This window comes from Oncorhynchus kisutch, unplaced genomic scaffold, assembly GCF_002021735.2.
Source record: "Oncorhynchus kisutch isolate 150728-3 unplaced genomic scaffold, Okis_V2 Okis02a-Okis13b_hom, whole genome shotgun sequence".
NCBI classification, from domain to species: domain Eukaryota; kingdom Metazoa; phylum Chordata; class Actinopteri; order Salmoniformes; family Salmonidae; genus Oncorhynchus; species Oncorhynchus kisutch.
In genome coordinates this window covers 2,600,194-2,625,193 of record NW_022261979.1, presented here as the reverse complement: position 1 = coordinate 2,625,193, position 25,000 = coordinate 2,600,194, and the positions used below count along the sequence as shown (strand labels likewise).

Below are 25,000 nucleotides of genomic sequence, written 5' to 3'. Positions count from 1 at the left end.
AAATAAACCGCCTAGACTCAGATCTGACCCGTTCTCCAAATAAACCCCCTAGACTCAGATCTGACCCGTTCTCCAAATAAACCCCCTAGACTCAGATCTGACCCGTTCTCCAAATAAACCCCCTAGACTCAGATCTGACCCGTTCTCCAAATAAACCCCCTAGACTCAGATCTGACCCGTTCTCCAAATAAACCCCCTAGACTCAGATCTGACCCGTTCTCCAAATAAACCTCCTAGACTCAGATCTGACCCATTCTCCAAATAAACCCCATAGACTCAGATCTGACCCGTTCTCCAAATAAACCCCCTAGACTCAGATCTGACCCGTTCTCCAAATAAACCCCCTAGACTCAGATCTGACCCGTTCTCCAAATAAACCCCCTAGACTCAGATCTGACCCGTTCTCCAAATAAACCCCCTAGACTCAGATCTGACCCGTTCTCCAAATAAACCTCCTAGACTCAGATCTGACCCGTTCTCCAAATAAACCCCATAGACTCAGATCTGACCCGTTCTCCAAATAAACCCCCTAGACTCAGATCTGACCCGTTCTCCAAATAAACCCCCTAGACTCAGATCTGACCCGTTCTCCAAATAAACCCCCTAGACTCAGATCTGACCCGTTCTCCAAATAAACCCCCTAGACTCAGATCTGACCCGTTCTCCAAATAAACCCCCTAGACTCAGATCTGACCCGTTCTCCAAATAAACCCCCTAGACTCAGATCTGACCCGTTCTCCAAATAAACCCCCTAGACTCAGATCTGACCCGTTCTCCAAATAAACCCCCTAGACTCAGATCTGACCCGTTCTCCAAATAAACCCCCTAGACTCAGATCTGACCCGTTCTCCAAATAAACCCCCTAGACTCAGATCTGACCCGTTCTCCAAATAAACCCCCTAGACTCAGATCTGACCCGTTCTCCAAATAAACCCCCTAGACTCAGATCTGACCCGTTCTCCAAATAAACCCCCTAGACTCAGATCTGACCCGTTCTCCAAATAAACCCCCTAGACTCAGATCTGACCCGTTCTCCAAATAAACCCCCTAGACTCAGATCTGACCCGTTCTCCAAATAAACCTCCTAGACTCAGATCTGACCCGTTCTCCAAATAAACCTCCTAGACTCAGATCTGACCCGTTCTCCAAATAAACCCCATAGACTCAGATCTGACCCGTTCTCCAAATAAACCCCCTAGACTCAGATCTGACCCGTTCTCCAAATAAACCCCCTAGACTCAGATCTGACCCGTTCTCCAAATAAACCCCCTAGACTCAGATCTGACCCGTTCTCCAAATAAACCCCCTAGACTCAGATCTGACCCGTTCTCCAAATAAACCCCCTAGACTCAGATCTGACCCGTTCTCCAAATAAACCCCCTAGACTCAGATCTGACCCGTTCTCCAAATAAACCCCCTAGACTCAGATCTGACCCGTTCTCCAAATAAACCCCCTAGACTCAGATCTGACCCGTTCTCCAAATAAACCCCCTAGACTCAGATCTGACCCGTTCTCCAAATAAACCCCCTAGACTCAGATCTGACCCGTTCTCCAAATAAACCCCCTAGACTCAGATCTGACCCGTTCTCCAAATAAACCTCCTAGACTCAGATCTGACCCGTTCTCCAAATAAACCCCCCAGACTCAGATCTGACCCGTTCTCAAAATAAACCCCCTAGACTCAGATCTGACCCGTTCTCCAAATAAACCCCCTAGACTCAGATCTGACCCGTTCTCCAAATAAACCCCCTAGACTCAGATCTGACCCGTTCTCCAAATAAACCTCCTAGACTCAGATCTGACCCGTTCTCCAAATAAACCCCCTAGACTCAGATCTGACCCGTTCTCCAAATAAACCCCCTAGACTCAGATCTGACCCGTTCTCCAAATAAACCTCCTAGACTCAGATCTGACCCGTTCTCCAAATAAACCCCCTAGACTCAGATCTGACCCGTTTCTCCAAATAAACCCCCTAGACTCAGATCTGACCCGTTCTCCAAATAAACCCCCTAGACTCAGATCTGACCCGTTCTCCAAATAAACCCCCTAGACTCAGATCTGACCCGTTCTCCAAATAAACCCCCTAGACTCAGATCTGACCCGTTCTCCAAATAAACCTCCTAGACTCAGATCTGACCCGTTCTCCAAATAAACCCCCTAGACTCAGATCTGACCCGTTCTCCAAATAAACCCCCTAGACTCAGATCTGACCCGTTCTCCAAATAAACCTCCTAGACTCAGATCTGACCCGTTCTCCAAATAAACCTCCTAGACTCAGATCTGACCCGTTCTCCAAATAAACCCCTAGACTCAGATCTGACCCGTTCTCCAAATAAACCCCCCTAGACTCAGATCTGACCCGTTCTCCAAATAAACCCCCTAGACTCAGATCTGACCCGTTCTCCAAATAAACCCCCTAGACTCAGATCTGACCCGTTCTCCAAATAAACCCCCTAGACTCAGATCTGACCCGTTCTCCAAATAAACCTCCTAGACTCAGATCTGACCCGTTCTCCAAATAAACCCCCTAGACTCAGATCTGACCCGTTCTCCAAAATAAACCCCCTAGACTCAGATCTGACCCGTTCTCCAAATAAACCCCCTAGACTCAGATCTGACCCGTTCTCCAAATAAACCTCCTAGACTCAGATCTGACCCGTTCTCCAAATACACCCCCTAGACTCAGATCTGACCCGTTCTCCAAATAAACCCCCTAGACTCAGATCTGACCCGTTCTCCAAATAAACCCCCTAGACTCAGATCTGACCCGTTCTCCAAATAAACCCCCTAGACTCAGATCTGACCCGTTCTCCAAATAAACCTCCTAGACTCAGATCTGACCCGTTCTCCAAATAAACCCCCTAGACTCAGATCTGACCCGTTCTCCAAATAAACCCCCTAGACTCAGATCTGACCCGTTCTCCAAATAAACCTCCTAGACTCAGATCTGACCCGTTCTCCAAATAAACCTCCTAGACTCAGATCTGACCCGTTCTCCAAATAAACCCCCTAGACTCAGATCTGACCCGTTCTCCAAATAAACCCCCTAGACTCAGATCTGACCCGTTCTCCAAATAAACCCCCTAGACTCAGATCTGACCCGTTCTCCAAATAAACCTCCTAGACTCAGATCTGACCCGTTCTCCAAATAAACCTCCTAGACTCAGATCTGACCCGTTCTCCAAATAAACCCCCTAGACTCAGATCTGACCCGTTCTCCAAATAAACCCCCTAGACTCAGATCTGACCCGTTCTCCAAATAAACCTCCTAGACTCAGATCTGACCCGTTCTCCAAATAAACCCCCTAGACTCAGATCTGACCCGTTCTCCAAATAAACCTCCTAGACTCAGATCTGACCCGTTCTCCAAATAAACCCCCTAGACTCAGATCTGACCCGTTCTCCAAATAAACCCCCTAGACTCAGATCTGACCCGTTCTCCAAATAAACCCCCTAGACTCAGATCTGACCCGTTCTCCAAATAAACCCCCTAGACTCAGATCTGACCCGTTCTCCAAATAAACCTACTAGACTCAGATCTGACCCGTTCTCCAAATAAACCCCCTAGACTCAGATCTGACCCGTTCTCCAAATAAACCTCCTAGACTCAGATCTGACCCGTTCTCAAATAAACCCCCTAGACTCAGATCTGACCCGTTCTCCAAATAAACCTCCTAGACTCAGATCTGACCCGTTCTCCAAATAAACCTCCTAGACTCAGATCTGACCCGTTCTCCAAATAAACCCCCTAGACTCAGATCTGACCCGTTCTCCAAATAAACCCCCTAGACTCAGATCTGACCCGTTCTCCAAATAAACCCCCTAGACTCAGATCTGACCCGTTCTCCAAATAAACCTCCTAGACTCAGATCTGACCCGTTCTCCAAATAAACCCCCTAGACTCAGATCTGACCCGTTCTCCAAATAAACCCCCTAGACTCAGATCTGACCCGTTCTCCAAATAAACCCCCTAGACTCAGATCTGACCCGTTCTCCAAATAAACCTCCTAGACTCAGATCTGACCCGTTCTCCAAATAAACCCCCTAGACTCAGATCTGACCCGTTCTCCAAATAAACCCCCTAGACTCAGATCTGACCCGTTCTCCAAATAAACCCCCTAGACTCAGATCTGACCCGTTCTCCAAATAAACCTCCTAGACTCAGATCTGACCCGTTCTCCAAATAAACCCCCTAGACTCAGATCTGACCCGTTCTCCAAATAAACCCCCTAGACTCAGATCTGACCCGTTCTCCAAATAAACCCCCTAGACTCAGATCTGACCCGTTCTCCAAATAAACCTCCTAGACTCAGATCTGACCCGTTCTCCAAATAAACCCCCTAGACTCAGATCTGACCCGTTCTCCAAATAAACCCCCTAGACTCAGATCTGACCCGTTCTCCAAATAAACCCCCTAGACTCAGATCTGACCCGTTCTCCAAATAAACCCCCTAGACTCAGATCTGACCCGTTCTCCAAATAAACCTCCTAGACTCAGATCTGACCCGTTCTCCAAATAAACCCCCTAGACTCAGATCTGACCCGTTCTCCAAATAAACCCCCTAGACTCAGATCTGACCCGTTCTCCAAATAAACCCCCTAGACTCAGATCTGACCCGTTCTCCAAATAAACCCCCTAGACTCAGATCTGACCCGTTCTCCAAATAAACCCCCTAGACTCAGATCTGACCCGTTCTCCAAATAAACCTCCTAGACTCAGATCTGACCCGTTCTCCAAATAAAACCCCCTAGACTCAGATCTGACCCGTTCTCCAAATAAACCTCCTAGACTCAGATCTGACCCGTTCTCCAAATAAACCTCCTAGACTCAGATCTGACCCGTTCTCCAAATAAACCCCCTAGACTCAGATCTGACCCGTTCTCCAAATAAACCCCCTAGGCTCAGATCTGACCCGTTCTCCAAATAAACCCCCTAGACTCAGATCTGACCCGTTCTCCAAATAAACCCCCTAGACTCAGATCTGACCCGTTCTCCAAATAAACCCCCTAGACTCAGATCTGACCCGTTCTCCAAATAAACCTCCTAGACTCAGATCTGACCCGTTCTCCAAATAAACCCCCTAGACTCAGATCTGACCCGTTCTCCAAATAAACCCCCTAGACTCAGATCTGACCCGTTCTCCAAATAAACCTCCTAGACTCAGATCTGACCCGTTCTTCCTCTCTGTGTGTTAGCGTTGGACACAAGCAGCTCAAACTCATTTTGTTGGACTATTATTGTTTTCTGTAGCTATTTGTCATCAAATAGAGAAACAGACATCTGGGAGTTGGTCTGGGCTGGCTGACTAGTGTGATTAAAGCAACTGTTGTGTTGGTGTTCACCTTGTCCACAAACCAATTAGTCTCTGATTGCACTTTGTGAAATTACTCAACGAAGTTGAGAGACAGAGAGAGACACAGAGAGAGAGCGAGACAGAGACAGACAGATAGACAGAGGAGAGAGACAGACAGACAGACAGACAGACAGAGGTGGGGATTTGGTGGGGGTTCTTCCCAGTTCTACAGCTACTACAGCTAAGGCAGGGCAGCTTGTGTGAGAGATGGTGTGTCTGTCAACACATTCATCCACAGTGGAAGAATGACAGCTTTAATCATAGGTGACAGGCTCTCCCAGGATTGTCTTTTTTTAATGAGCTGTTATGGAGACGGCTCGGGGCATGATTCCATGCCCTGAAAAATGTGTAGTGTTTGGCCTTTTATGTCGACTACTGGAAACACTGTGTTCTTAAAAATGGGACTCTTCGAGCTGTAAATTCTCAATAATAATTCCCTGTTTAACTGAGTTGTTAACAAGGTTTATAGATGTCAGCACAATGACTCACAATGGTCATATCACCTGTAGCATCCTCCTCATTCTTCCTTCTCTGCAGGGGAGTCTGTCTTTTCCATAACCTCATCCAGTCAGCCAGCCAGCTAGCCATCCAGTCAGCCAGCCAGCCATCCATCCAGTCAGCCATCCATCCAGTCAGCCAGCCATCCAGTCAGCCAGCCATCCAGTTAGCCAGCCAGTCAGCCAGCAATCCAGTCAGCCATCCAGCCAGCCATCCAGTCAGTCAACCAGCAAGCCATCCAGCCATCCAGTCAGCCATCCAGTCAGCCATCCATCCATCCAGTCAGCCATCCAGTCAGCCATCCAGCCAGCCATCCAGTCAGTCAACCAGCCAGCCATCCAGTCAGCCAGCCAGCCAACCATCCAGTCAGCCATCCATCCAGTCAACTATCCAGCCAGCCATCCAGTCAGCCATCCAGTCAGCCATCCAGTCAGCCAGCCAGCCAGCCATCCAGCCAGCCATCCAGCCAGCCATCCAGCCAGCCATCCAGTCAGCCAGCCTGCCATCCAGTCAGCCAGCCTGCCATCCAGTCAGCCAGCCAGCCATCCAGTCAGCCAGTCAGCAATCCAGTCAGCCAGCCATCCAGTCAGCCAGCCAGCCATCCAGTCAGCCAGCCAGCCATCCAGTCAGCCAGCCCCGCTTTAAACCCTCCGCACATTCGTCTGCGCAGATGCAAAACAATTCCAGTGTTTAATCTGCTTGTTACAGAACTGGAAAAACAATTTGAGATGTCTGGTGTCATGTCTTACTGGCCACAACAACAGCACGTACTGGGATGACATGTCTGGGTTTACCCTGGTCCCCCTGTCCAGAGAGAGATCCAGTATCTTACCCTGGTCCCTCTGTCCAGAGAGAGATCCAGTATCTAACCCTGGTCCCTCTGTCCAGAGAGAGATCCAGTATCTAACCCTGGTCCCCCTGTCCAGAGAGAGATCCAGTATCTTACCCTGGTCCCTCTGTCCAGAGAGAGATCCAGTATCTTACCCTGGTCCCTCTGTCCAGAGAGAGATCCAGTATCTAACCCTGGTCCCTCTGTCCAGAGAGAGATCCAGTATCTAACCCTGGTCCCCCTGTCCAGGGAGAGATCCAGTATCTAACCCTGGTCCCTCTGTCCAGAGAGAGATCCAGTATCTAACCCTGGTCCCCCTGTCCAGAGAGAGATCCAGTATCTAACCCTGGTCCCTCTGTCCAGAGAGAGATCCAGTATCTAACCCTGGTCCCTCTGTCCAGAGAGAGATCCAGTATCTAACCCTGGTCCCCCTGTCCAGAGAGAGATCCAGTATCTAACCCTGGTCCCCCTGTTCAGAGAGAGATCCAGTATCTAACCCTTGTCCCCCTGTCCAGAGAGAGATCCAGTATCTAACCCTTGTCCCTCTGTCCAGAGAGAGATCCAGTATCTAACCCTGGTCCCCCTGTCCAGAGAGAGATCCAGTATCTAACCCTGGTCCCCCTGTCCAGAGAGAGATCCAGTATCTAACCCTGGTCCCCCTGTCCAGAGAGAGATCCAGTATCTAACCCTGGTCCCCCTGTCCAGAGAGAGATCCAGTATCTAACCCTGGTCCCCCTGTCCAGGGAGAGATCCAGTATCTAACCCTGGTCCCCCTGTCCAGAGAGAGATCCAGTATCTAACCCTGTTCCCTCTGTCCAGAGAGAGATCCAGTATCTAACCCTGGTCCCTCTGTCCAGAGAGAGATCCAGTATCTAACCCTGGTACCCTGTCCAGAGAGAGATCCAGTATCTAACCCTGGTCCCTCTGTCCAGAGAGAGATCCAGTATCTAACCCTGGTCCCCCTGTCCAGGGAGAGATCCAGTATCTAACCCTGGTCCCCCTGTCCAGGGAGAGATCCAGTATCTAACCCTGGTCCCCCTGTCCAGGGAGTGATCCAGTATCTAACCCTGGTCCCCCTGTCCAGAGAGAGATCCAGTATCTAACCCTGGTCCCCCTGTCCAGGGAGAGATCCAGTATCTAACCCTGGTCCCCCTGTCCAGGGAGTGATCCAGTATCTAACCCTGGTCCCTCTGTCCAGAGAGAGATCCAGTATCTAACCCTGGTCCCCCTGTCCAGAGAGAGATCCAGTATCTAACCCTGGTCCCCCTGTCCAGGGAGAGATCCAGTATCTAACCCTGGTCCCCCTGTCCAGGGAGTGATCCAGTATCTAACCCTGGTCCCCCTGTCCAGAGAGAGATCCAGTATCTAACCCTGGTCCCCCTGTCCAGAGAGAGATCCAGTATCTAACCCTGGTCCCCCTGTCCAGGGAGAGATCCAGTATCTAACCCTGGTCCCCCTGTCCAGAGAGAGATCAGTATCTAACCCTGGTCCCCCTGTCCAGGGAGTGATCCAGTATCTAACCCTGGTCCCCCTGTCCAGAGAGAGATCCAGTATCTAACCCTGGTCCCCCTGTCCAGAGAGAGATCCAGTATCTAACCCTGGTCCCCCTGTCCAGGGAGTGATCCAGTATCTAACCCTTATCCCCCTGTCCAGGGAGAGAGAGAAAGAGAGAGAGCCAGGGGAGAGTGGATCGAAGGAAGGATAATTAAAAACATACATGTAATGAGGCACCGCAGGACCAGGCTGAGGGGGTCATATAAACCTGTCACTCATCTCCTCAGCTCCGCTCAAACAGCCTCCAACATGGGATCATGGAGTTAGAGTCACACCGGGAGTCCAAGCTAAACAACAGCCTGTCAAGGAGGAGAAACTGGAGGAAAACACACACCAGGAGGGAGGGAGGGAGGGAGGGAGGGAGGGAGGAAAACACACACCAGGAGGGAGGGAGGGAGGGAGGGAGGGACTCATCAGTCCAAATCAGGCTCTAGTGTAATGGTGTGTATCAGATCAGTGGGTGGATTGATGCTATCGCTCTCTCTTCCCATACTTTCTCTGTTTTTCCTTTCTCTCTTTCTCTCTCTCTCTCTCTTTCTTTCATTCTTTCTTTCTGTCAGTGAGGTGTGAGTGGTGTTTCCATGTTCTGACGATCTCAGACATGTAGAGAGATGATGAGAGCACAGGTCACTGCTAAACCCTCAGCACTGGGAGATAATAACAGCTTTTCTCCTGTTTACATTTCAGTTGCATTTGGAATCAGTAGGGTTGTAACTTTGTTGTAGCTAAATGGTGTATCATGTAATCATTCATATTAACTAATGAAATGAACACTATTTATTCCAAAGCCATGTGTTTCCTATTGTGAGGCCCTCAGCACTCCTCAGCCCTGTTTAAAGAGGAGAGCTGTCTACATGTTCATCCAGAAAGGGAGTTTAAATGTATGTCTGCACACAGCACAGAATAGAAGAGAGGGAGGGAGGACTGTTAGCCACAACCTGAGTTTGTCTGTTTCACTGTTCAGAATGGCCCTTCTCAGCAGCATCCTCAACAACATGCTGAAAGGCCAGACCTCACTGCCCTACAACTGAAAGACTACATAGACTACTCTGAGACACTACATAGACTACAGCTGAGAGACTACATAGACTACAGCTCATAGACTACATAGATGACAGCTGAGGGGACTACATAGACTACAGCTGAGAGACTACATAGACTACAGCTGAGAGACTACATAGACTACAGCTGAGAAACTACATAGACTACAGCTGAGAGACTACAAAGACTACAGCTGAGGGGACTACATAGACGACAGCTGAGAGACTACATAGACTACAGCTGAGAGACTACATAGACTACAGCTGAGAGACTAGATAGACTACAGTTGAGAGACTACATAGACTACAGTTGAGAGACTACATAGACTGCAGCTGAGACACTGCATAGACTACAGCTGAGAGACTACATAGACTACAGCTGAGAGACTACATAGACTACATCTGATAGACTACATAGACTACAGCTGAGAGACTACATAGACTACAGCTGAGAGATGACATAGACTACATCTGAGAGACTACATAGACTATAGCTGAGAGACTACATAGACTACAGCTGAGAGACTACATAGACTACAGCTGAGAGACTACATAGACTACAGCTGAGAGATGACATAGACAACAGCTGAGAGACTACATAGACTATACCTGAGAGACTACATAGACTACATCTGAGAGACTACATAGACTACAGCTGAGACACTACATAGACTACAGCTGAGAGATGACATAGACTACAGCTGAGAGACTACATAGACTACAGCTGAGACACTACATAGACTACAGCTGAGAGACTACATAGACTACAGCTGAGAGACTACATAGACTACAGCTGAGAGACTACATAGACTCCAGCTGAGAGATGACATAGACTACAGCTGAAAGATGACATAGACTACAGCTGAGAGATGACATAGACTACAGCTGAGAGACTACATAGACTACAGCTGAGAGATGACATAGACTACAGCTGAGCGACTACATAGACTACAGCTGAGAGACTACATAGACTACAGCTGAAAGATGACATAGACTACAGCTGAGAGATGACATAGACTACAGCTGAGAGACTACATAGACTACAGCTGAGAGATGACATAGACTACAGCTGAGAGACTACATAGACTACAGCTGAGAGACTACATAGACTACAGCTGAGAGATGACATAGACTACAGCTGAGAGATGACATAGACTACAGCTGAGACACTACATAGACTACAGCTGAGAGATGACATAGACTACAGCTGAGAGACTACATAGACTATAGCCGAAATCCTCTATGTGCTGTGGTGATAATTCCTGTCCTTCCATCCTCAGCCAGACCAGTATACATGTAGTACTAGTACTAACAGCTGAATGAGTCAGTACAACATGGGTCGAGACGTAGGAATATTGCTCCATTGTATACATGGTTGTCGGTGGGCCCACTGTTTGATGGAATGCACATCTTACAGAATGTGGCTTTAAAGGTCCAATCCCTCTTGCTGTGTGACTGGAATAGCCCCTGTCAAAGAGGACAGGTGTGGAGCTTCAACAGTAACAGCCTTTAAACAGCTGAGCCTGAAGCAGACAGGAAACCAACCTGAGAAAGGAATCTGAAGGGTCAGTCAGGTTGTTGTTTCTCTGACCGCTCCGTTTATTTCATGTCTGCTCCGTTTTCTTTATTGAATGTTCTCACATGGGGCTGTGCTGTCTTGGTGCTGGGGTTGGAGTTCCTCGTCACAGTCGGTGTTTGCCCTCTCTCTTCCTCTCCAGCTTCGTCCCAAAAGGCACCCTATTCCCTATATAGTGCACTACTTTTGACCAGAACCCTATGGACTCTGGCACCCTGTTCCCTATATAGTGCACTACTTTTGACCAGGGTCTATGGGAATAGGATGCCATTTGGGACATGTCCTCGGTCATAAGGAACGCAGCGTGACCATCAGCTTAAGAGGGACAGGGGAGGCCAGGCAGAAGGAAAAACACAGCTAATGCAGGGAACTAGAATGGGCTGCAGTATTTATATTGGCTAACTAAGAGAGACTTATTGGTAATGGAAAGGTTTTTAAGTGCCTTGATGTAGCTGATGTTTCACAGAGAGGAGTTTAAATGTAATACTGTTAATTGAATGTAGAATTGGATTATAAAGTCCATTTCCAGCACAAATGACACACCTGCATGTCCTAGTCGACTTCATTTAAAAATGTCACTATATTCTCATAATGATTCACAGACTGTTAGAAGAAGCATAGAGTTGTGTTTGAGTGGTTTGATGTTTTATGTGGGAGAGAAACTGAACCTCCATCTTAACCATAATGGATGAATACCTATTGAGATCTATAAGGGATCTGTGATGGACTTTCTGGACTCTGAGTTGTGTTTCAATGTAGTAGAGTTAGAGTTAGAGTTAGAGTTAGAGTTAGAGTTAGGGTTAGAGTTAGAGTTAGGGTTAGAGTTAGTTAGGGTTAGAGTTAGTTAGGGTTAGAGTTAGTTAGGGTTAGAGTTAGGGTTAGAGTTAGGGTTAGAGTTAGTTAGGGTTAGAGTTAGTTAGGGTTAGAGTTAGGGTTAGAGTTAGTTAGGGTTAGAGTTAGTTAGGGTTAGAGTTAGGGTTAGAGTTAGTTAGGGTTAGAGTTAGGGTTAGTTAGGGTTAGAGTTAGTTAGGGTTAGAGTTAGTTAGGGTTAGAGTTAGGGTTAGAGTTAGTTAGGGTTAGAGTTAGGGTTAGTTAGGGTTAGAGTTAGTTAGGGTTAGAGTTATGGTTAGTTAGGGTTAGAGTTAGTTAGGGTTAGAGTTAGAGTTAGTTAGGGTTAGAGTTAGGGTTAGTTAGGGTTAGAGTTAGTTAGGGTTAGAGTTAGGGTTAGTTAGGGTTAGAGTTAGTTAGGGTTAGAGTTATGGTTAGTTAGGGTTAGAGTTAGTTAGGGTTAGTTAGGGTTAGAGTTAGTTAGGGTTAGAGTTAGTTAGGGTTAGTTAGGGTTAGAGTTAGTTAGGGTTAGAGTTAGTTAGGGTTAGAGTTAGTTAGGGTTAGAGTTAGTTAGGGTTAGAGTTAGTTAGGGTTAGAGTTAGTTAGGGTTAAAGTTAGGGTTAGAGTTAGGGTTAGAGTTAGTTAGGGTTAGAGTTAGGTTCAGTTAGGGTTAGAGTTAGTTAGGGTTAGAGTTAGGGTTAGAGTTAGTTAGGGTTAGAGTTAGGGTTAGAGTTAGTTAGGGTTAGAGTTAGGGTTAGAGTTAGAGTTAGGTTCAGTTAGGGTTAGAGTTAGGGTTAGAGTTAGTTAGAGTTAGGGTTAGAGTTAGGGTTAGAGTTAGGTTTAGTTAGGGTTAGAGTTAGAGTTAGAGTTAGGGTTAGAGTTAGGGTTAGGTTTAGTTAGGTTTAGGTTTAGTTAGGGTTAGAGTTAGAGTTAGGTTTAGTTAGGGTTAGAGTTAGGTTTAGTTAGGGTTAGGGTTAGAGTTAGGGTTAGAGTTAAAGTTAGGGTTAGAGTTAGGTTTAAGGCCAGACTGGACTGTAGTGCCACTATAAACCAGTAAAGGGTTGGGGTTAAAGTTAAAGTTAGGGAAAAGAGTTAGGGTTAGAGTTAAAGTTAGGGTTAGAGTTAGGTTTAAGGCCAGGCTGGACTGTAGTGCCACTATAAACCAGTAAAGGGTTGGGGTTAGAGTTAGAGTTAGAGTTAGGGTTAGAGTTAGTATTAGTTAGGGTTAGAGTTAGAGTTAGAGTTAGGGTTAGTTAGGGTTAGAGTTAGGGTTAGAGTTAGTTAGGGTTAGTTAGGGTTAGAGTTAGTTAGGGTTAGAGTAAGGGTTAGTTAGGGTTAGAGTTAGTTAGGGTTAGAGTTAGGGTTAGTTAGGGTTAGAGTTAGTTAGGGTTAGAGTTAGGGTTAGTTAGGGTTAGAGTTAGTTAGGGTTAGTTAGAGTTAGTTAGGGTTAGAGTTATGGTTAGTTAGGGTTAGAGTTAGTTAGGGTTAGAGTTATGGTTAGTTAGGGTTAGGGTTAGTTAGGGTTAGAGTTAGTTAGGGTTAGAGTTAGGGTTAGTTAGGGTTAGAGTTAGTTAGGGTTAGAGTTAGGGTTAATTAGGGTTAGAGTTAGTTAGGGTTAGAGTTAGGGTTAGTTATGGTTAGAGTTAGTTAGGGTTAGTTAGGGTTAGAGTTAGTTAGGGTTAGAGTTAGGGTTAGTTAGGGTTAGAGTTAGTTAGGGCTAGAGTTAGTGTTAGTTAGGGTTAGAGTTAGTTAGGGTTAGAGTTAGGGTTAGTTAGGGTTAGAGTTAGTTAGGGTTAGAGTTAGGGTTAGTTGGGGTTAGAGTTAGTTAGGGTTAGAGTTAGTTAGGGTTAGAGTTAGGGTTAGAGTTAGTTAGGGTTAGAGTTAGGGTTAGAGTTAGTTAGGGTTAGAGTTAGGGTTAGAGTTAGTTAGGGTTAGAGTTAGAGTTAGGTTCAGTTAGAGTTAGAGTTAGGGTTAGAGTTAGTTAGGGTTAGAGTTAGGGTTAGAGTTAGTTAGGGTTAGAGTTAGGGTTAGAGTTAGTTAGGGTTAGGGTTAGAGTTAGGGTTAGAGTTAGAGTTAGGTTCAGTTAGGGTTAGAGTTAGGGTTAGAGTTAGTTAGGGTTAGAGTTAGGGTTAGGGTTAGAGTTAGGTTTAGTTAGGGTTAGAGTTAGGGTTAGGTTTAGTTAGGTTTAGGTTTAGTTAGGGTTAGAGTTAGAGTTAGGTTTAGTTAGGGTTAGAGTTAGGTTTAGTTATGGTTAGAGTTAGGGTTAGAGTTAGGGTTAGAGTTAAAGTTAGGGTTAGAGTTAGGTTTAAGGCCAGACTGGACTGTAGTGCCACTATAAACCAGTAAAGGGTTGGGGTTAGAGTTAGGGTTAGTTAGAGTTAGAGTTAGGTTTAGAGTTAGAGTTAGGTTTAAGGCCAGACTGGACTGTAGTGCCACTATAAACTGGTAAAGGGCTAGAGTTAGGGTTAGAGTTAGGTTTAAGGCCAGACTGGACTGTAGTGCCACTATAAACTGGTAAAGGGCTAGAGTTAGGGTTAGAGTTAGGTTTAAGGCCAGACTGGACTGTAGTGCCACTATAAACTGGTAAAGGGCTAGAGTTAGGGTTAGAGTTAGGTTTAAGGCCAGACTGGACTGTAGTGCCACTATAAACCAGTAAAACATCCTGTCCTCTAACTGGGTGCCCTGCTGGCTCTGTGAAAGGTCCTAGTGTGGCTCTGAATTCCTTCTCCACTCATCCCTCTCATCCCATGCTGACTTCCTTTCTTCAGACTGTTTTGATGTCCGTGTCTCACCAATAGAACATGCCTCATTCTGTCTGTCTTTCTGACTGTCCATCTGTCTGTCTGCTTGTGACTGTCTGTCTGGAGAATACAGCCATACATATCTCACTGCAGTTTCTTCATAATTCTACTACCTCTCGATGTGAAAGTATACAGTGAGTTGTATGTTACAATGAACTTTCACCCTGCAAGAAATGCTTCAGTCTAGGCTCCAGTTAGAAGCTACAGTGTATATGTCAGTGTACTGTATATGTCAGTGTACTGTATATGTCAGTGTACTGTATATGTCAGTGTACTGTTATATGTCAGTGTACTGTATATGTCAGTGTACTGTATATGTCAGTGTACTGTTATATGTCAGTGTACTGTATATGTCAGTGTACTGTATATGTCAGTGTACTGTATACGGTATATGTCAGTGTACTGTATATGTCAGTGTACTGTTATATGTCAGTGTACTGTATATGTCTGTGTACTGTATATGTCAGTGTACTGTATATGTCAGTGTACTGTATATGTCTGTGTACTGTATATGTCAGTGTACTGTTATATGTCAGTGTACTGTATATGTCAGTGTACTGTATATGTCAGTGTACTGTTATATGTCAGTGTACTGTATATGTCTGTGTACTGTTATATGTCAGTGTACTGTATATGTCAGTGTACTGTATACTGTATATGTCAGTGTACTGTATATGTCAATGTACTGTATATGTCAGTGTACTGTATATGTTAGTGTACTGTATATGTTAGTGTACTGTTATATGTCAGTGTACTGTTATATGTCAGTGTACTGTTATATGTCAGTGTACTGTATATGTCAGTGTACTGTATATGTCAGTGTACTGTTATATGTCAGTGTACTGTATATGTCAGTGTACTGTATATGTCACTGTACTGTTATATGTCAGTGTACTGTATATGTCTGTGTACTGTATATGTCAGTGTACTGTATATGTCAGTGTACTGTTATATGTCAGTGTACTGTATATGTCTGTGTACTGTTATGTCAGTGTACTGTATATGTCAGTGTACTGTTATATGTCAGTGTACTGTTATATGTCAGTGTACTGTTATATGTCAGTGTACTGTTATATGTCAGTGTACTGTATATGTCAGTGTACTGTTATATGTCAGTGTACTGTTATATGTCAGTGTACTGTTATATGTCAGTGTACTGTTATATGTCAGTGTACTGTTATATGTCTGTGTACTGTTATATGTCAGTGTACTGTATATGTCAGTGTACTGTTATATGTCAGTGTACTGTTATATGTCAGTGTACTGTTATATGTCAGTGTACTGTTATATGTCAGTGTACTGTATATGTCAGTGTACTGTTATATGTCAGTGTACTGTTATATGTCAGTGTACTGTTATATGTCAGTGTACTGTATATGTCAGTGTACTGTTATATGTCAGTGTACTGTATATGTCAGTGTACTGTTATATGTCAGTGTACTGTATATGTCAGTGTACTGTATATGTCAGTGTACTGTTATATGTCAGTGTACTGTTATATGTCAGTGTACTGTTATATGTCAGTGTACTGTATATGTCAGTGTACTGTTATATGTCAGTGTACTGTATATGTCAGTGTACTGTATATGTCAGTGTACTGTTATATGTTAGTGTACTGTATATGTCAGTGTACTGTATATGTCAGTGTACTGTATACGGTATATGTCAGTGTACTGTATATGTCAGTGTACTGTTATATGTCAGTGTACTGTATATGTCTGTGTACTGTATATGTCAGTGTACTGTATATGTCAGTGTACTGTATATGTCTGTGTACTGTATATGTCAGTGTACTGTTATATGTCAGTGTACTGTATATGTCAGTGTACTGTATATGTCAGTGTACTGTTATATGTCAGTGTACTGTATATGTCTGTGTACTGTTATATGTCAGTGTACTGTATATGTCAGTGTACTGTATACTGTATATGTCAGTGTACTGTATATGTCAATGTACTGTATATGTCAGTGTACTGTATATGTCAGTGTACTGTATATGTTAGTGTACTGTATATGTTAGTGTACTGTTATATGTCAGTGTACTGTATATGTCAGTGTACTGTATATGTCAGTGTACTGTTATATGTCAGTGTACTGTATATGTCAGTGTACTGTATATGTCACTGTACTGTTATATGTCAGTGTACTGTATATGTCAGTGTACTGTATATGTCAGTGTACTGTATATGTCAGTGTACTGTTATATGTCAGTGTACTGTATATGTCAGTGTACTGTATATGTCAGTGTACTGTTATATGTCAGTGTACTGTATATGTCACTGTACTGTTATATGTCTGTGTACTGTATATGTCAGTGTACTGTATATGTCAGTGTACTGTTATATGTCAGTGTACTGTATATGTCTGTGTACTGTATATGTCAGTGTACTGTTATATGTCAGTGTACTGTATATGTCAGTGTACTGTTATATGTCAGTGTACTGTATATGTCAGTGTACTGTATATGTCAGTGTACTGTATACTGTATATGTCTGTGTACTGTATATGTCAGTGTACTGTATATGTCAGTGTACTGTATATATCAGTGTACTGTATATGTCAGTGTACTGTATATGTCAGTGTACTGTATATGTCAGTGTACTGTATATGTCAGTGTACTGTATATGTCACTGTACTGTTATATGTCAGTGTACTGTATATGTCAGTGTACTGTTATATGTCAGTGTACTGTATATGTCACTGTACTGTTATATGTCTGTGTACTGTATATGTCAGTGTACTGTATATGTCAGTGTACTGTTATATGTCAGTGTACTGTATATGTCTGTGTACTGTATATGTCAGTGTACTGTTATATGTCAGTGTACTGTATATGTCAGTGTACTGTTATATGTCAGTGTACTGTATATGTCAGTGTACTGTATATGTCAGTGTACTGTATACTGTATATGTCTGTGTACTGTATATGTCAGTGTACTGTATATGTCAGTGTACTGTATATATCAGTGTACTGTATATGTCAGTGTACTGTATATGTCAGTGTACTGTATATGTTAGTGTACTGTATATGTCAGTGTACTGTATATGTCAGTGTACTGTATATGTCAGTGTACTGTATATGTCAGTGTACTGCATATGTCAGTGTACTGTATATGTCAGTGTACTGTATATGTCAGTGTACTGTATATGTTAGTGTACTGTTATATGTCAGTGTACTGTATATGTTAGTGTACTGTTATATGTCAGTGTACTGTATACTGTATATGTCAGTGTACTGTATATGTCAGTGTACTGTATATGTCAGTGTACTGCATATGTCAGTGTACTGTATATGTCAGTGTACTGTATATGTCAGTGTACTGTATATGTTAGTGTACTGTTATATGTCAGTGTACTGTTATATGTCAGTGTACTGTATATGTCACTGTACTGTTATATGTCTGTGTACTGTATATGTCAGTGTACTGTATATGTCAGTGTACTGTTATATGTCAGTGTACTGTATATGTCTGTGTACTGTATATGTCAGTGTACTGTTATATGTCAGTGTACTGTATATGTCAGTGTACTGTTATATGTCAGTGTACTGTATATGTCAGTGTACTGTATATGTCAGTGTACTGTATACTGTATATGTCTGTGTACTGTATATGTCAGTGTACTGTATATGTCAGTGTACTGTATATGTCAGTGTACTGTATATGTCAGTGTACTGTTATATGTCAGTGTACTGTATATGTCACTGTACTGTTATATGTCAGTGTACTGTATATGTCAGTGTACTGTTATATGTCAGTGTACTGTATATGTCACTGTACTGTTATATGTCTGTGTACTGTATATGTCAGTGTACTGTATATGTCAGTGTACTGTTATATGTCAGTGTACTGTATATGTCAGTGTACTGTATATGTCTGTGTACTGTATATGTCAGTGTACTGTTATATGTCAGTGTACTGTATATGTCAGTGTACTGTTATATGTCAGTGTACTGTATATGTCAGTGTACTGTATATGTCAGTGTACTGTATACTGTATATGTCTGTGTACTGTATATGTCAGTGTACTGTATATGTCAGTGTACTGTATATATCAGTGTACTGTATATGTCAGTGTACTGTATATGTCAGTGTACTGTATATGTCAGTGTACTGTATATGTTAGTGTACTGTATATGTCAGTGTACTGTATATGTCAGTGTACTGTATATGTCAGTGTACTGCATATGTCAGTGTACTGTATATGTCAGTGTACTGTATATGTCAGTTTACTGTATATGTTAGTGTACTGTTATATGTCAGTGTACTGTATATGTTAGTGTACTGTTATATGTCAGTGTACTGTATACTGTATATGTCAGTGTACTGTATATGTCAGTGTACTGTATATGTCAGTGTACTGTATACTGTATATGTCAGTGTACTGTATATGTCAGTGTACTGTATACTGTATATGTCAGTGTACTGTATATGTCAGTGTACTGTATACTGTATATGTCAGTGTACTGTATATGTCAGTGTACTGTTATATGTCAGTGTACTGTATATGTCAGTGTACTGTATATGTCAGTGTACTGTATACTGTATATGTCAGTGTACTGTATATGTCAGTGTACTGTATACTGTATATGTCAGTGTACTGTATATGTCAGTGTACTGTATATGCCAGTGTACTGTTATATGTCAGTGTACTGTATATGTCAGTGTACTGTTATATGTCTACCTGGCCATGCTGCTGCTCCAGTTTCAACTTCCACCTGACTGTGCTGCTGCTCTAGTTTCAACTGTTCTGCCTTATTATTATTCGACCATGCTGGTCATTTATGAACATTGAACATCTTGACCATGTTCTGTTATAATCTCCACCCGGCACAGCCAGAAGAGGACTGGCCACCCCACATAGCCTGGTTCCTCTCTAGGTTTCTTCCTAGGTATTGGCCTTTCTAGGGAGTTTTTCCTAGCCACCGTGCTTCTACACCTGCATTGCTTGCTGTTTGGGGTTTTAGGCTGGGTTTCTGTACAGCACTTTGAGATATCAGCTGATGTACGAAGGGCTATATAAATAAATTTGATTTGATTTGATTTGATGTCAGTGTACTGTATATGCCAGTGTACTGTTATATGTCAGTGTACTGTTATATGTCTGTGTACTGTTATATGTCAGTGTACTGTATATGTCAGTGTACTGTATATGTCAGTGTACTGTATACTGTATATGTCAGTGTACTGTATATGTCAGTGTACTGTATACTGTATATATCAGTGTACTGTATATGTCAGTGTACTGTATATGCCAGTGTACTGTTATATGTCAGTGTACTGTATATGTCAGTGTACTGTATATGTCAGTGTACTGTATATGCCAGTGTACTGTATATGTCAGTGTACTGTATACTGTATATGTCAGTGTACTGTATATGTCAGTGTACTGTATACTGTATATGTCAGTGTACTGTATATGTCAGTGTACTGTATACTGTATATGTCAGTGTACTGTATATGTCAGTGTACTGTATATGTCAGTGTACTGTATATGCCAGTGTACTGTTATATGTCAGTGTACTGTATATGTCGGTGTACTGTATATGTCAGTGTACTGTTATATGTCAGTGTACTGTATATGTCAGTGTACTGTTATATGTCAGTGTACTGTTATATGTCAGTGTACTGTTATATGTCAGTGTACTGTTATATGTCTGTGTACTGTATATGTCAGTGTACTGTATATGTCAGTGTACTGTATATGCCAGTGTACTGTATATGCCAGTGTACTGTATATGTCAGTGTACTGTTATATGTCAGTGTACTGTTATATATCAGTGTACTGTATATGTCAGTGTACTGTATATGTCAGTGTACTGTATATGTTAGTGTACTGTATATGTCAGTGTACTGTATATGTCAGTGTACTGTATATGTCAGTGTACTGCATATGTCAGTGTACTGTATATGTCAGTGTACTGTATATGTTAGTGTACTGTTATATGTCAGTGTACTGTATATGTTAGTGTACTGTTATATGTCAGTGTACTGTATACTGTATATGTCAGTGTACTGTATATGTCAGTGTACTGTATATGTCAGTGTACTGTATACTGTATATGTCAGTGTACTGTATATGTCAGTGTACTGTATACTGTATATGTCAGTGTACTGTATATGTCAGTGTACTGTATACTGTATATGTCAGTGTACTGTATATGTCAGTGTACTGTTATATGTCAGTGTACTGTATATGTCAGTGTACTGTATATGTCAGTGTACTGTATACTGTATATGTCAGTGTACTGTATATGTCAGTGTACTGTATACTGTATATGTCAGTGTACTGTATATGTCAGTGTACTGTATATGCCAGTGTACTGTTATATGTCAGTGTACTGTATATGTCAGTGTACTGTTATATGTCTACCTGGCCATGCTGCTGCTCCAGTTTCAACTTCCACCTGACTGTGCTGCTGCTCTAGTTTCAACTGTTCTGCCTTATTATTATTCGACCATGCTGGTCATTTATGAACATTGAACATCTTGACCATGTTCTGTTATAATCTCCACCCGGCACAGCCAGAAGAGGACTGGCCACCCCACATAGCCTGGTTCCTCTCTAGGTTTCTTCCTAGGTATTGGCCTTTCTAGGGAGTTTTTCCTAGCCACCGTGCTTCTACACCTGCATTGCTTGCTGTTTGGGGTTTTAGGCTGGGTTTCTGTACAGCACTTTGAGATATCAGCTGATGTACGAAGGGCTATATAAATAAATTTGATTTGATTTGATTTGATTTGATGTCAGTGTACTGTATATGCCAGTGTACTGTTATATGTCAGTGTACTGTTATATGTCTGTGTACTGTTATATGTCAGTGTACTGTATATGTCAGTGTACTGTATATGTCAGTGTACTGTATACTGTATATGTCAGTGTACTGTATATGTCAGTGTACTGTATACTGTATATGTCAGTGTACTGTATATGTCAGTGTACTGTATACTGTATATGTCAGTGTACTGTATATGTCAGTGTACTGTATACTGTATATATCAGTGTACTGTATATGTCAGTGTACTGTATATGCCAGTGTACTGTTATATGTCAGTGTACTGTATATGTCAGTGTACTGTATATGTCAGTGTACTGTATATGCCAGTGTACTGTATATGTCAGTGTACTGTATACTGTATATGTCAGTGTACTGTATATGTCAGTGTACTGTATACTGTATATGTCAGTGTACTGTATATGTCAGTGTACTGTATATGTCAGTGTACTGTATATGCCAGTGTACTGTTATATGTCAGTGTACTGTATATGTCGGTGTACTGTATATGTCAGTGTACTGTATATGCCAGTGTACTGTTATATGTCAGTGTACTGTATATGTCAGTGTACTGTTATATGTCAGTGTACTGTTATATGTCAGTGTACTGTTATATGTCAGTGTACTGTTATATGTCTGTGTACTGTATATGTCAGTGTACTGTATATGTCAGTGTACTGTATATGCCAGTGTACTGTATATGCCAGTGTACTGTATATGTCAGTGTACTGTTATATGTCAGTGTACTGTTATATGTCAGTGTACTGTTATATGTCTGTGTACTGTATATGTCAGTGTACTGTATATGTCAGTGTACTGTATATGCCAGTGTACTGTTATATGTCAGTGTACTGTATATGTCAGTGTACTGTATATGTCAGTGTACTGTTATATGTCTGTGTACTGTTATATGTCAGTGTACTGTATATGTCAGTGTACTGTATACTGTATATGTCAGTGTACTGTATATGTCAGTGTACTGTTATATGTCAGTGTACTGTATATGTCAGTGTACTGTATACTGTATATGTCAGTGTACTGTATATGTCAGTGTACTGTATACTGTATATGTCAGTGTAATGTATATGTCAGTGTACTGTATATGTCAGTGTACTGTATATGCCAGTGTACTGTTATATGTCAGTGTACTGTTATATGTCTGTGTACTGTTATATGTCAGTGTACTGTATATGTCAGTGTACTGTATATGTCAGTGTACTGTATACTGTATATGTCAGTGTACTGTATATGTCAGTGTACTGTATACTGTATATGTCAGTGTACTGTATATGTCAGTGTACTGTATATGTCAGTGTACTGTATATGCCAGTGTACTGTTATATGTCAGTGTACTGTTATATGTCTGTGTACTGTTATATGTCAGTGTACTGTATATGTCAGTGTACTGTATATGTCAGTGTACTGTATACTGTATATGTCAGTGTACTGTATATGTCAGTGTACTGTATACTGTATATGTCAGTGTACTGTATATGTCAGTGTACTGTATATGTCAGTGTACTGTATATGCCAGTGTACTGTTATATGTCAGTGTACTGTATATGTCAGTGTACTGTATATGTCAGTGTACTGTATATGCCAGTGTACTGTATATGTCAGTGTACTGTATACTGTATATGTCATGTACTGTATGTCAGTGTACTGTATATGTCAGTGTACTGTATATGCCAGTGTACTGTTATATGTCAGTGTACTGTATATGTCAGTGTACTGTATATGTCAGTGTACTGTATATGCCAGTGTACTGTTATATGTCAGTGTACTGTATATGTCAGTGTACTGTTATATGTCAGTGTACTGTTATATGTCAGTGTACTGTTATATGTCAGTGTACTGTTATATGTCTGTGTACTGTATATGTCAGTGTACTGTATATGTCAGTGTACTGTATATGCCAGTGTACTGTTATATGTCAGTGTACTGTATATGTCAGTGTACTGTATATGTCAGTGTACTGTTATATGTCAGTGTACTGTTATATGTCAGTGTACTGTTATATGTCAGTGTACTGTTATATGTCAGTGTACTGTTATATGTCTGTGTACTGTATATGTCAGTGTACTGTATATGCCAGTGTACTGTTATATGTCTGTGTACTGTTATATGTCAGTGTACTGTATATGTCAGTGTACTGTATACTGTATATGTCAGTGTACTGTATATGTCAGTGTACTGTTATATGTCAGTGTACTGTATATGCCAGTGTACTGTTATATGTCAGTGTACTGTATATGTCAGTGTACTGTTATATGTCTGTGTACTGTTATATGTCAGTGTACTGTATATGTCAGTGTACTGTATACTGTATATGTCAGTGTACTGTATATGTCAGTGTACTGTATATGTCAGTGTACTGTATATGTCAGTGTACTGTATACTGTATATGTCAGTGTACTGTATATGTCAGTGTACTGTATATGTCAGTGTACTGTATATGCCAGTGTACTGTTATATGTCAGTGTACTGTATATGTCAGTGTACTGTATATGTCAGTGTACTGTATATGTCAGTGTACTGTATATGCCAGTGTACTGTTATATGTCAGTGTACTGTATATGTCAGTGTACTGTATATGCCAGTGTACTGTTATATGTCAGTGTACTGTATATGTCAGTGTACTGTATATGTCAGTGTACTGTATATGTCAGTGGTTAGAGGATTTGTTTAGTCCAATGTGTTGGAGATTTCATTTAGACTTTTCTGGACATTCTAAGGTTCTGTTTACTCTATATGTGGGAGCCAATGAGAAAACAATGCCATAGTGATGTCACCAGAGGACCCAGACATTATGTTACTCAGTTATCTGCTGCAGTTAACTCCCAGCTCAGTGGTGTGAGCAGAGTAACAATGTTCTCTGTTCTCTGTGTGTGTCCCCAATGGCACCCTATTCCCTATATAGTGCACTACTTTTAACCAGGGCCCATAGTGCACTATGTAGGGAATAGGGTTCCATTTGGGACGCAGACTCTATCTCATCTCCAGTCCTCACTTGACATTGTTTCTGGAACACCTGCGAGAGAAGGCAAGAAGCATGGCCTGTATATCCTAACATTAAACCTCCTGCTCTGCACCCTGACTGTCCGAGTCCTTGGGTTCATCAGCCACAGCTACCCGTGCATGAGGCAGGTTTGGCAGGTAACACTGTGTGTAGTGATGGGGGTTGTTGCTAGTCTAACTGTTATAATCAAGTTCATGATTTTTGGACCTGAACGGTCCTTTTTTCCACACACACACACACACACACACACACACACACACACACACACACACACACACACACACACACACACACACACACACACACACACACACACACACACACACACACACACACACACACACACACACACACACACACACAGTCAGTGGAGTGGTGCTGGAGTCTGTGCTGGGCTACAGTGATACAGGGTCAACAGTAGCCAGTCAGTCCCATCAGGTAACTGCCTCTCGTTATCAGGCTCATGGGATGTGTTGAAGGCCAATGAGAGATCTGCTAATCTGGGAGTCTGATGTAAGGCCCATACCAGGCATGGGATTTGTGATATTCATACTGTAGGACCTTAAAGCAGCAATCAGCAGTTGAAAAAGTAACCCTGTGTTCTCCCCGCCCCTGTTTCTATAAAAAGCTGAGTGATGTGGCTGGAGAAATGTAACCTCACTATCAAATTCATAGACTGAGCTATGGATGCAAGGACTGACCATCCATGATATCAACATTATAGTTGT

General features: G+C 42.4%; 1 protein-coding gene across 1 annotated transcript in view; it reads left to right on the top strand.

The window, feature by feature from the left end:
- Positions 1 to 25,000, top strand: part of fhod3b (formin homology 2 domain containing 3b) — a 256,541-nt gene that overhangs the window by 52,136 nt on the left and 179,405 nt on the right. The window lies entirely within an intron of this gene.